At 39.2% G+C, this 11,066-nt stretch overlaps 1 long non-coding RNA gene across 4 annotated transcripts in view; it reads left to right on the top strand.

Moving 5' to 3' along the window:
- LOC142412757 (uncharacterized) overlaps positions 1 to 10,627 on the top strand; it is a 54,842-nt gene extending 44,215 nt beyond the window's left edge. The window contains exons 1-6 of one of the 4 annotated variants that reach the window (XR_012776603.1): positions 2,225 to 2,534; positions 4,230 to 4,309; positions 5,371 to 5,497; positions 8,949 to 9,062; positions 9,416 to 9,599; positions 10,000 to 10,627. This is a non-coding gene — a long non-coding RNA (uncharacterized LOC142412757). Of the gene's footprint in view, positions 1 to 252; positions 1,779 to 2,224; positions 4,310 to 5,370; positions 5,498 to 8,948; positions 9,063 to 9,415; positions 9,600 to 9,999 lie in introns of those variants that run through there. The other 3 variants (XR_012776602.1, XR_012776601.1, XR_012776604.1) reach the window with 3 other exon arrangements.
- Positions 10,628 to 11,066: the final 439 nt, after the last annotated feature.

The raw sequence follows: 11,066 nt of genomic DNA, 5'->3' as shown, positions 1-11,066 counted from the left end.
TCCTTTTCAAGTTACATTTGGCTGAGGTGTTTACTGTCTTACAAGTGGCATAGTGTAACATTTTTTTTGTAATGCAAGACAAAACACAGAGGAGCATGGAAAAAAGAAATCGAAGGCTCGTTAGTGGTGAATAGAAGTAAAAAAAATAATTATATGGAAAATGATTTGAAAATTAATTATACGGAGGAGCTTGAAAGTGAAATAACTGGAGATTTGGTGGTCAGGAAAGGGAGAAGTGTTTGAGACAGACATGCAGAAGGGAATAGGTGTTAAAGTAACTTTACGTTTCATCTGAGTAATGGTCAATCTGAACTGATGCACGATGATCTGGGTATTTTAAAGCATATGGACATTTATTTTCTTTATCTCTTCTGCACGCATCTCCAACAAGTCTGACCAGCTTTGTGTATTGGCTGTTTTTGGGGGGATTCTGCTGTTGTTCACTAATGATATTTATGCAGGATGTATACCCACATTTCTGCTTGAAGAGTACATCCAAGGGTGTATGGAAACACTCCAATATACCTCTCAAATGGCAAGTATTTTGACTAAATGTGATTGTTTCAGTTTTTCTTATATAATGAGATTTACAAGTAGATTGAGCGAGCCTAATGCAATGCTTATGTTCCAATTATGTCAGTATACAAATGGGACAAATGATTCTTGATATAAAGCAGAGTCTGCCTGAGGTCTAATTTTACATCACAGCTATAAATATCACTCTTGCCAAGTCCCATTCATTTCCTAGAGTGGTCACTTGGTTTGCAATTTTGAGTTTATGCTTGTGCTGAAGGATTTTCTTGTATGTTTTGTGATCAGTTTCCTCCATTTCCATCATCAAACTCCTTAAAGCAAACTTTCACTTTGGAAAGCAGTGCCCATACAGTGAGAAGCTAATCACCTATTGCCACAACAGTGTACCCAAATGAACAGTTACCAAAGTCACTAGGTAGGTACATGTTCAGTAACGCTCTGTATGCTATAAGACAAATGCAAACGGTTTCTCCAATGTTTATTTATTTCTCCTATGTCCTTTCAACACATATTTTTGAAATATTTGTACTTACAAGTTCTTCACGGTTATTGGGTGTGCAAACTATGTGATTTGAGTCATGGTGTTTGCAGTCAGTTGGTATTAGATTTGTTTCCAGTGTTCCTTGAAGACTTTCGTAATTCTGCAAGATAATGCACACTTTCTTAACTGGCTGTTGACAGTACTTACTGAAATTTGCATAGGCAAGTCTCCCGGTCAAAAGATACATTCTGTGTTGGCTGGCTGATCCAACCTACTGACCTGTGTAAATAAAGGCAGCCCCTCCAAACAGCCAGCAATCCTCATTTTTCAGTCAAGATCTGGAGAAAGTAGTTAGTACAGACATTAGATATCCATGCCTGTTGATTTTTTGGGAATGTATGAGAACCTTCTTGTTTGGTACTAGTTACTAGTGAGTGACTTCCCAATTTAAATTTATTTGGATTTAATTTTCCATTGATGTCTAATTGTTCGGCTACAACGTTGGTTGGTATACCATGCATCTACAGCTTGCACTGACTTTGGACTCCATTTGCACTTTGATAGACCACAACGGCACCACTAGTCCTTCTGGATCCTTGATGTGTCATGGCATTGCATTTAGGAGCAGGGAAAACCTTTCATATATCCGGAAGTAAATGACATGATCTGTGTCTTTTTTATTCTGCCTTCAGGGAAAGTGATGAAGAAATGGTTGTATCTCACAGAGAATGAGAGAAGTTTTGCAGAAAATGGCTGGAGAAAGGTCAAATTTGTGACTATTGTATGTTGTGAAATGTACATTGTGAAACTAATGAAAAACGTATGAAATTGGTTTCTACTGAGTAGAGGAAAGGCAGAATCTGGCCCATAGGGAGAAGCAATAAGTATGCAATAGGAACAATACAATAGTTTTATTTACATAAAGACTTAGTAAAACAAGCTGTGTTATTTTAGCTGAGTCTGCTCGATTTACTATCCAAACACAATACTTAATGATACATAATTGGCATCTGACCAGTACCACATAACTGGAATGTTGTTGTGCAATGTTCTGTCTTCGGAGCAGCTTCCTTTCTCGGTGCATTACCAGTAAGGTCTGCTCCACAGTGCTGAGAGAGAGCGTGCACGAGGGAGCGCTAGCCCCGAATGTGCTTCTGGAAGACGTGGGATAATCCTTTGCTATAACGATAAAATCATGGTGTTTCTGACTGTCTGTATTCTGCTCCAGAGGCTGCTGCAGCCTTTGGTCTGAGTTAGATGAAGGCTCAGCCTGGGCTTGCTCAGAGGCCTTGAACTGCTGTAGTGCAGGATGCTTGGTCAGCTCCCGTGATCCCCCCTTTGCCTTCTGCTGTGTTGTGTTCCCGCCCAAAATACTGAACAGCTCCAAGGAGCCCGGCTCTGGCACATGCATTGCAGTTCTGCAGGTGCCGCTGGGAAAGAGTACAGAAGACCTTGCTTTGCTCAGAAGCAAGTGGGAACGAACGTGATCGACTAATACAAAATGCTTCACCCTCTGACAGTAATTTTCTTCCATATTCCTTTGTTACTTGTTTTGCAATTTTATTTCTTCATTTTCTTTCTCTTCCTTTACTCTAGTAGTGCCATATTAATGGCATCCTTTAGATACAGTGGCATTCTCTGTGATATTTTGAATTTGTCGGTATAGTTTGCTTACAGGATTATGTTAAAAAACCCTCTCGTTCACTCGAGTTGGTGCAAGAAACAACCCTGACTCTGTGAAAGGGCTGCATGCTGTGCTCACTAGCACTCTTGGGACTTCATTCTCATTTTTTCTAACATACCTGGTTTCCAGAGGTTGGCAGGCCCTCATCCTTTAAAAGATGGAGGATTGAAAAAAAGAGAATTGCTTGGTGGAGGTTGGTATAATTCAGCTCACGGCTGCAATTCTGCTCTTTATAGCTCAAAAATTCAGTCAAAAATATCTTAGAATTAGCAAGCTCAGAACTAATTAGGTCATGTCTGGATATCCTTAGGAAGCAACTATCTGTTCCAGGATGTGCTAGGAAAGCGTTGCTAGATGAGACACACCACTCCAAGTCACCATGGAACTGGTGCACAGGGTGAAGGTCTAGACAACTGCTTGTGGTCCTCTCAAGCTCCATTTCCTGTCATTTTTCTATTAACTGAGACCAGGCATATATTTCAGGAGGAGGTAGAACTGAGGTTTTTTGGTACTTTCAACAGTTAAAGAGGTTTTGATGTCCTCCCCTCTCTTCCCTCCCACCCCCCATATTTGGAGGTGTTTGCTTCAATGTCAGCCAAATTTGACAGTTGTTTCTTACACATTTCTGTAAGTACAGATGCGTAACACTGCTGTCACCAGGAAGAAATGTGGGTTTTCAGTTGTGGTCAGAAAGAGCACTGAAGTTTGTATAATGCTTTTTGTTCCTAGACCATTTTTTGTTCCTAGACCATTGTGTATCACTGTAATTTCATAGTATGGCACAAATCACTTTGCTGATGCTTGTGGTTTACTCTCAGTAAGTCAGCAGAAGAAAGCGTCTCATATAGGAAAAGGTTTCCACAAAAACTAAGTACTCTGAGGGACATAGGTGGAGTAATTTACATTTTCCTTTTTATTCTTGGCTACCAACCAACATGAGCAGTTTTGCTCTGCAGCTGTACACTGCTGCAGGTTGGGTTAGATTCTGAAGCTGCTTCTTATCTGTCTCAGGTCAGTGGTAAAGAGAAAAAATGAAAGAAACCATCTCCAGTATCCCAATCTACGAAGAGTCAAACCTTGCTCTTACTTTCAACTTCCTTTATCTAAGAAGAGAGTTTCTACCAGGAACTCAAACTTTACAGGTTCAAATGCCCTTTGCAAGAGAACTTCTGATATGAAATATATATAAATGATGTACACTTGTATTTGCTTTGTTATAAATGCAGGCAAATGAGCCAAAATCTTTGAGGGCATCTGTGAATTCTAGATGTAGAGGGAGGAAAGTAGGTGAGGAAGGAGCTGGACTAGTGCTTATGTGCCAGCTGAGCAGACTATATTAGATCAGTCACGGGGAGGAAAACCATGAGTAGTAGTAGACTAAAAAGCACTCCCTACTTGCAGCAGTGCATGTGTGTCTAGATCTTTATTTTTGGTCAAGCTGATATGAATATGGGAGATATTGAGAAAGATAATGTTGTGTATTTGCATGTTTTCCTTTGCTTTTGTTTGTTTGTTTTATAAAGTCCTGAGATGTGCTTGGGAGCCACAGTCAGTCCTTTTGTACCACTGATGTCTGGAAAGTTGACAGGTCCTCTCAGCTGGGGTAACAGGTAGTTAACACAATAATAACAAAAATAATTTGCTCTAAACCATGTTTTTCCTCACCTCAGTCTGGGGTCTGTGGGTAAGGAAAAGGAACGAGGCCACTAGTTCAAACCAGGCTGGAGGCCACATTAAAGATTTGAGAGCTGCAAATGGCTCTTTTGTTTTCCCCATTTTATCCTAAGCTGTGTTCAGTGTTTCCTACAGCTGTGCATCTGGGTGGTTTTTCCTCAGCAGTAATGCCAGTTCCTCAACGTCAGCTGTGGTTACTTGAAACAAAGTGGTTAAGCCTGCCATGTTTGGAGATGTGCCACAAAGCCATTTTGTTTTGTCGGCTCAGTGACTGATTATAGATCTACGGAGAAAAGATGTTGCAGGCAACACTTGAACAGTCTGAAGTAGTGTAAATTGTATTATGAACTGTCTAATTTCTAATATTCAGCATACATCAAGCTCATTTCCATGCTGAAGGCACAGTCCATTGCATCAGTTGTGGCCAGCGTAAGCCTTGCGGGTGTGCACTACGAGGAAATCCACAACACAATCTGTTAAATTCACACACACTCTTATATTAAAGCAAATGTAATCTCTGCAGTGCTAGCTGAGTAATACCTTAAATTAAATAATACTTTAAATAAAGGGCTACTTTGATATCAAAAGACCTCTTCTGTTTTCTATGAAAATTCATAGAAGTCTTTTCTAGAACCTTGAAATTAAAGAGGAAAATCATCCTTAAAGCATTCCTTCCTTATTGAGATAAATTCAACTTGTCCTTCAAGTTTGAAATTAATAGCAAGTCTGCTTTCTGCTCTTTGAATGTGATGCGCTGTAATAACATATCGCAGCTTGACAGCGAGTGTGGACTGTTTATTCCTTTGTAGAGTCACAAGCTGCTATATCAAACTTCTGTTCTTTCACTGGTAGAACTCTTTTCAACTATATAAAGCACAGTTATACTCTGTGAAGTGACACTGAAAACTCCACTGCAAATAGCTTCATTTCATGTCCTTGATTATTATACAACATATTTTGCCCAGTTCAAAAGGATAAAGATGCTATTTTCTAACAGCTGGTGTCGTTACTGGGCATGGACATCTGGATCTGGAGTTCTCTCCTGTTTGCGTGTCATCAGCAACCACCTTGGTCTGGCTGAGGCGTGTTGCATGTATACTTGGTGCAGCCATCAAATGGGTCAGGTAGATTATATATTTTAAATCCATGAGTTTATATACACTGAAATTAGTACAACTAACATATTATAGGACTGTAATATATATTGCAAATATTTTCAATCTGTGTTTTCCTAAAGACATGCTGGCATTTTCTGTGCCACACCTATTTTTGAGTGAGTTCTGTATCTCCACACAAGTTGGGATAGGGCAGTGCTTTGTATCTAGAGCCACATATGAAAGCCTGCTCCCTACTAACTTTCTGGGATATTTAAAGATCTTTTGCTGTGTTTAACTTTATTACTATTAAATTTATTACTAGAGAAAGTAATTACCTAGAAAGAAACATATTTTCTGAGCCTTGAAATTAAATGTCAGTTTTGGGAAAGCTTCCAGATAGATGGAAGAGAATTAATCGGTGATGGAAAAGACTTTTTATGTCCATGCAAAATATTCTCCTGCCTCTTACCCTAATTCCGCCAGGTCGCTCTCTGTACCCTTGCTCCTTTTGGCATCCAGAGGCTGTTCCACAGCTATGGCCATTTTATTTGTGCTTGCGTACCATTGACTGTAGCACTGTTTGTCATTTCTGACCTGTGTGCCACAGGTTCCCCATCACTGACATAAGGGTTTAGTTAATATACTGCATTTTATAGCTTCATGAATGAAATAAAAATGTCCTGATCAAATGGACTGTAAGCCTGGCAGGATATAGGTAACCTGTATTTATGCATTACCAAACACAAGAATCTCTACTGATTAGATTAGTACCTTTGAGCACCAATTTAACATATCTATTTAATAACAGTAATAAAACTAATTCCATCATATTCCAGGCACACTAAAAAGGTAGCTTTGAAATGCTTTTGGCATCGATCAGTTCTTATGAACTGCCCCATAATGATATAAATAGTTTTATGCACTGAATAATGTTAACGTACTTGTCCTCCTGCTGATTTTGGATGCAAAAGATGTATCAGGTGGCCACATGTGCCTACATTTAACTGGAGTCAACACTATCTTAGCTAGCTAACTAGAATGTATGTACCACATAGACATATCTCTCCAGGTGAATCAGAGCTACCTGCTGGGTGCATGGTGGACTACACATTGCTAAAGGCTAAGTGGAAAATATTCTGCACCTTGAGCATGAAAAGACATGTTCTGTCTCTATATTGTGAAATTCCAGCTGCACATAGTGTGGACTAGAGGAATTATCACATAATCTCAAGAAACCACAGCTTTGTTGCAATAATTGCTTTTTTTATCTCTTCTACTGTTTATCAAAGGACTGCCAAGACGTAGGGGGCTCTCATCTTGGTTTCTCACTGAAATTAAGAGAAGTAGTTTTGTGTACATCTTCCTGAACACTTTCTGAAACACTCCAGTTGGCATGATCATTAACGAGCTATACTTATTCAGCTACTAACTGTATTCCTTGCATCAATTGTGTTCTGGTCTCATAAATGAAACAGCTGTGGATGTATTTACAGTCTGAGAAAGCTGGACCAGTGATAGAAGCTTGCAGTTTTAGTCATTGCTCATTGACTGACGTAAAGACAAAACCAATGGGGAGCACGTGGTTACTCTTTCTGTAGTCTCTAACTCTGCCCACGTGTTGCCATTAAACTTGGATGGATCAGGGAAGTCAGCATTCAAAGCTTCTGATAATTCAGGTCTGTGAGGGCATATTAAGTCCCAAACATCATAAGGACAGATTGGTAAAGACTTCAGAAAATACAGCTATATATTCATGGAAGTGGTGAAATATAAAATAGTTTTACAAAGTGAAGAATGAAATGCAAAAACAAGGATCACAAGTTATCTAGTGATGAGTCTGTAATTAAAAAAAATCTAAAATCTACTGTTTGTTTTCAAGTGTCCTGAAATTCTGTTGCCTCAAGCAGGCCTTCCTATAGATCTTTGTACAAATACACTAAAGTTGCTTCTGAAACTGTAGTGACTGCACAGAAAATGTTCCTGGACTTGTATTTATTTAGAGAATTCCCTCTATTACAACAAAGTCATAAATGTCTTGAGAATACTTTACTCCTGTGTTTGGTTTAGAAAAAAACCTCTCATTGACGGCAATTATCATAGAGTGTAACCAAAAGATGGCAGCCGTCCAATATTTTTTTTCTATCGAGTAAACAAGAGACTGAGTTTACTGTTTTATGAGCTCTGCTGTGTTATTGGAAAGGAAGAATGCTATGGATGCTATTTCCTATTGGAAAGGAAGTGATTAAAACAATTTGAGAGATAAAAAATGCTTCGCAGTTTTTGTGTAAACATAATTGCAAACTTACTTTTATTAAATGGTTATTAATTGGACACTGCCTCCAGGATGCGGCAAGCAGAGAATGAAGCACATTGAGAGGAGGCACTTGTCAGACCAAGTAGAAGTGTGTTCATTTAAACACTTTCATGCTGGATAATTTTCAGATGGGACTTCACCTATAGTGACAAAAAGACCCAACCAGGCACGCAGAAAAGAGTTAGCTTCCCAAGACAGGAGGAACTGGAGAGGGGACCAGAATGACTGACTGAGCCATGTTTCCTTACCCTTTGACAGTGAACCCGTAATTATTTCTAGAGTGCGATCTTAACACCTGTGTGCTTCAACTTTCCTGGTGACATTCACAAGGGAAATCACTAGATTAACGAAATGATCTTCACAGGCCTTCCCAAAGCTCTGTGAGGTCAGGGAAAAGGTTCCCAGTGACTTCATTTGTTTCCGAATCAGCTGCAGTCTGGTGGCATCCCAAGAGTGCCTGAAGTTGTGCAATGTACCAATATGCACCTTATGCTGGGTTTTGGATTATCAGTGCAGTCAGGGAGGCCATAACAAAACAGAAGCTACCTCTCTTTGAGAGGAAAAAAAAAAGGGAAATAACTATTTATTGGGCATACAGTGCAGAAAAATTCCCAAACAACAAAACCAAAACAACCAAGCACTCAAACAAGCCTTTACTCCCACCCCCAAGCATTTTCAAGTTCAAACACCTCACAAATCAAAGCACATAACATCTTCCAAAACATAGAAATCCCTTAGGAAAAGGTTTCTCATAATCACAAATTCCCTTACAGGAGATTGCTCAACAACCCTTAAGCAACATTTCCATTATGTGCAAAGCAAAACCAAAAGCTTGCAGTGTTCCAGCATGCATTCACTTGCTGCTGTAACTGAGAGTCTGTTCTTAGTCTGCTTTACTCTCAGCTCCTTTGTAAGGTGAATATAAATTAGGAACATAACCCTGGTAACTGATCTTCACAGTTGTGAAGCGGCGTTATCACCTTGTTAATGTTTTTCATATATTTCAGCAGGACTAATGCCTGATATTCAACTAGTGTGGTACACCACTGCAGAAACACTTTGGGTAGTTGAAGGCTGTCCTGATCAGGGACCATTTATTAATTTATTTTAAATGATGAAAATCCCACTAGCATTTTCCTCTGACTTAGTATTTATCTTTGATAGCTCAAGGTTCCAGGCTGAAGATAAACCTGGGGAATAAATAAAAGAAACAAGTACAATGTGCAATTCATATACTTTTGGCTTCAGAACAGAAGCAGTTTGCCCAAAGGAAGCAAGGTGAGTAGGACTTGCTTTTTCCTACATAAGGTTTTAAGAGAAAAGCTACAGGAGAAAAGGGTCACAAAGGCTCTGATAAGTGAAATGTGATGGGAAATTTGCCTACCTTTTTTACTACTGTCACCCTTTTTTGTGCTTTTTGACTTACCCTGATATTGGATAATTCTAATTATACAACTCTGAATTGCTACGGAATTTTATTTCAGAAGGGGAAAAATGAATTTATTCTTTGTACCAGCAAAAGAAGGTTTAACCTCCTGCAGAAATTCTACTTCTTTCCTTCATCTCCCTGCTGTTATTGTTTAGGCAACTGCTGTCTGTGGATGTGAAGGCATACCTTGTTTTATTCACAGGCCCGCAGCCTCAGAGTCCTCCTCTGAATTAGTGCAGTGCAGTCAGCGTCAAGCCAAATTTACAAGCCAGAACAGTTTGACATCAGCGGGAGTAGTCTCAGAAAGGAGCGTACAACGTGACTCCAGAAGAGGCACATGAACTCCTCAAGCTCTTTGTTAAATAAACAAAATGTTGATGTTTGTGGTGAGTTAAACATCTGCGTTTCACTTTGAGCATCAAGTGAACTTTGAAAACGCAATTTCCCCTGTTTTTATTAAATTCAACAGTTTGACAAAACTTGGCCGTCAGAAGTACTTCTAAAAGGAGTGACCAATAAAGAATGGTGTCTTTTATTGTATTGAAAAAACCAGATGTACTAACCTTTTTCTTTTTTTAGTGGTTCACACATGTACACTTCGTGTGGATGGTGGTTCCATTACCAGTCTTACTAACTGCATTTACTTTTTGTCCATGTGGTCATTAATTTATACGTTAAAATTCAAGGCTTTTCTTCTTAAGAAAAAGTTGTATAGGAAGAGGAAAAAAGAGGGTAAGTCTCATAGTTATACTTAAGCTTAAAGATTGTTTTACTTTATTTTTTCAGGAGGAGTTTCAACATGATCATCCAATTTTTTTTTCAAAAAAAGGAAAAGCATGGAATTATTTAGGAATTTAAATATCTTCTGAAAAACATTTGAGAAAACCTGGACTATCAATTAGTTTACATTAAACCCCAGCAGAATTAAAGACGTGTGTGATTTTTTAATTTTTTTTTTATAAACTTTGACTACATTTGGGTTTTTGGTGAACAATTTACTTCCCAAAATGTACTATTTCAGACAATACAAGGTGAAGAAAAATATGTTGCAGGAAGCTATTGTAATATTTCCCAAAAACATTTGATATCTGAATTTGATTAACGATGAGATCTGGATGCCATTCATAAAACTGAAAGCTGCTGAACAGGGTTTGGTCTCACGACGTCCTGGTCTACCACTTTGGTCTACTTGTGGGATGAAGACCTAGAGTAAAATTTCTTCTTGGAGTCAACAGGGCAGTATTAATGCTCAAGTAACGCATATTTTGGATTATTTCCCAACAGAAAAAGGTGAAACTTGTCGTTGTGAGCTATGTTCTTTGTTTCACGTAATCAAGGAGAAAAATGCTGTAACTCAAAAGCTGAGGAGACGAAATTCTAACAGAAGCTCATAGGCAGGAGCTGACAGTGGTTCCCTGAGGCTGAACGTGTCACTTGTCACTGATCCAGGCAAGCAGTGCTGGCCACAGCTGGCTCCTTTCTTCTCCTAGAGAAGGGTTCAGAGGATGCAGCCAACACGTTCCCGCAAAAGCCAGCCCTGCTCCCTCACGTACCCAGGCCTGGCACGGGAGCGGTCCTTGGACTGCCTGCAAGTCATCTGTGATCCAAGAGCAACAGGATCACCACCTTTGGTACAGGGTGTCGGGGACACGATGTGTTTTTTCTTTTTCTTGATTGCTTTCTGACTCTGGCTTGCTGGCGTTATTAAGTATGTCTGATTTGTTTCTGCTTGAATGAAATGTTTTGTTTAATCTCAAATGATCTGTCTTAATTGGCTGAGTATGTGGAAACATTTCAGTTTGGGATGGATCCAAAACAATAACCACTAACTTTTTTTTTTCCTGTTGGCTACC

Source organism: Mycteria americana, chromosome 7 (assembly GCF_035582795.1).
Source record: "Mycteria americana isolate JAX WOST 10 ecotype Jacksonville Zoo and Gardens chromosome 7, USCA_MyAme_1.0, whole genome shotgun sequence".
NCBI classification, from domain to species: domain Eukaryota; kingdom Metazoa; phylum Chordata; class Aves; order Ciconiiformes; family Ciconiidae; genus Mycteria; species Mycteria americana.
This window is presented reverse-complemented; position numbering and strand designations above follow the sequence as displayed.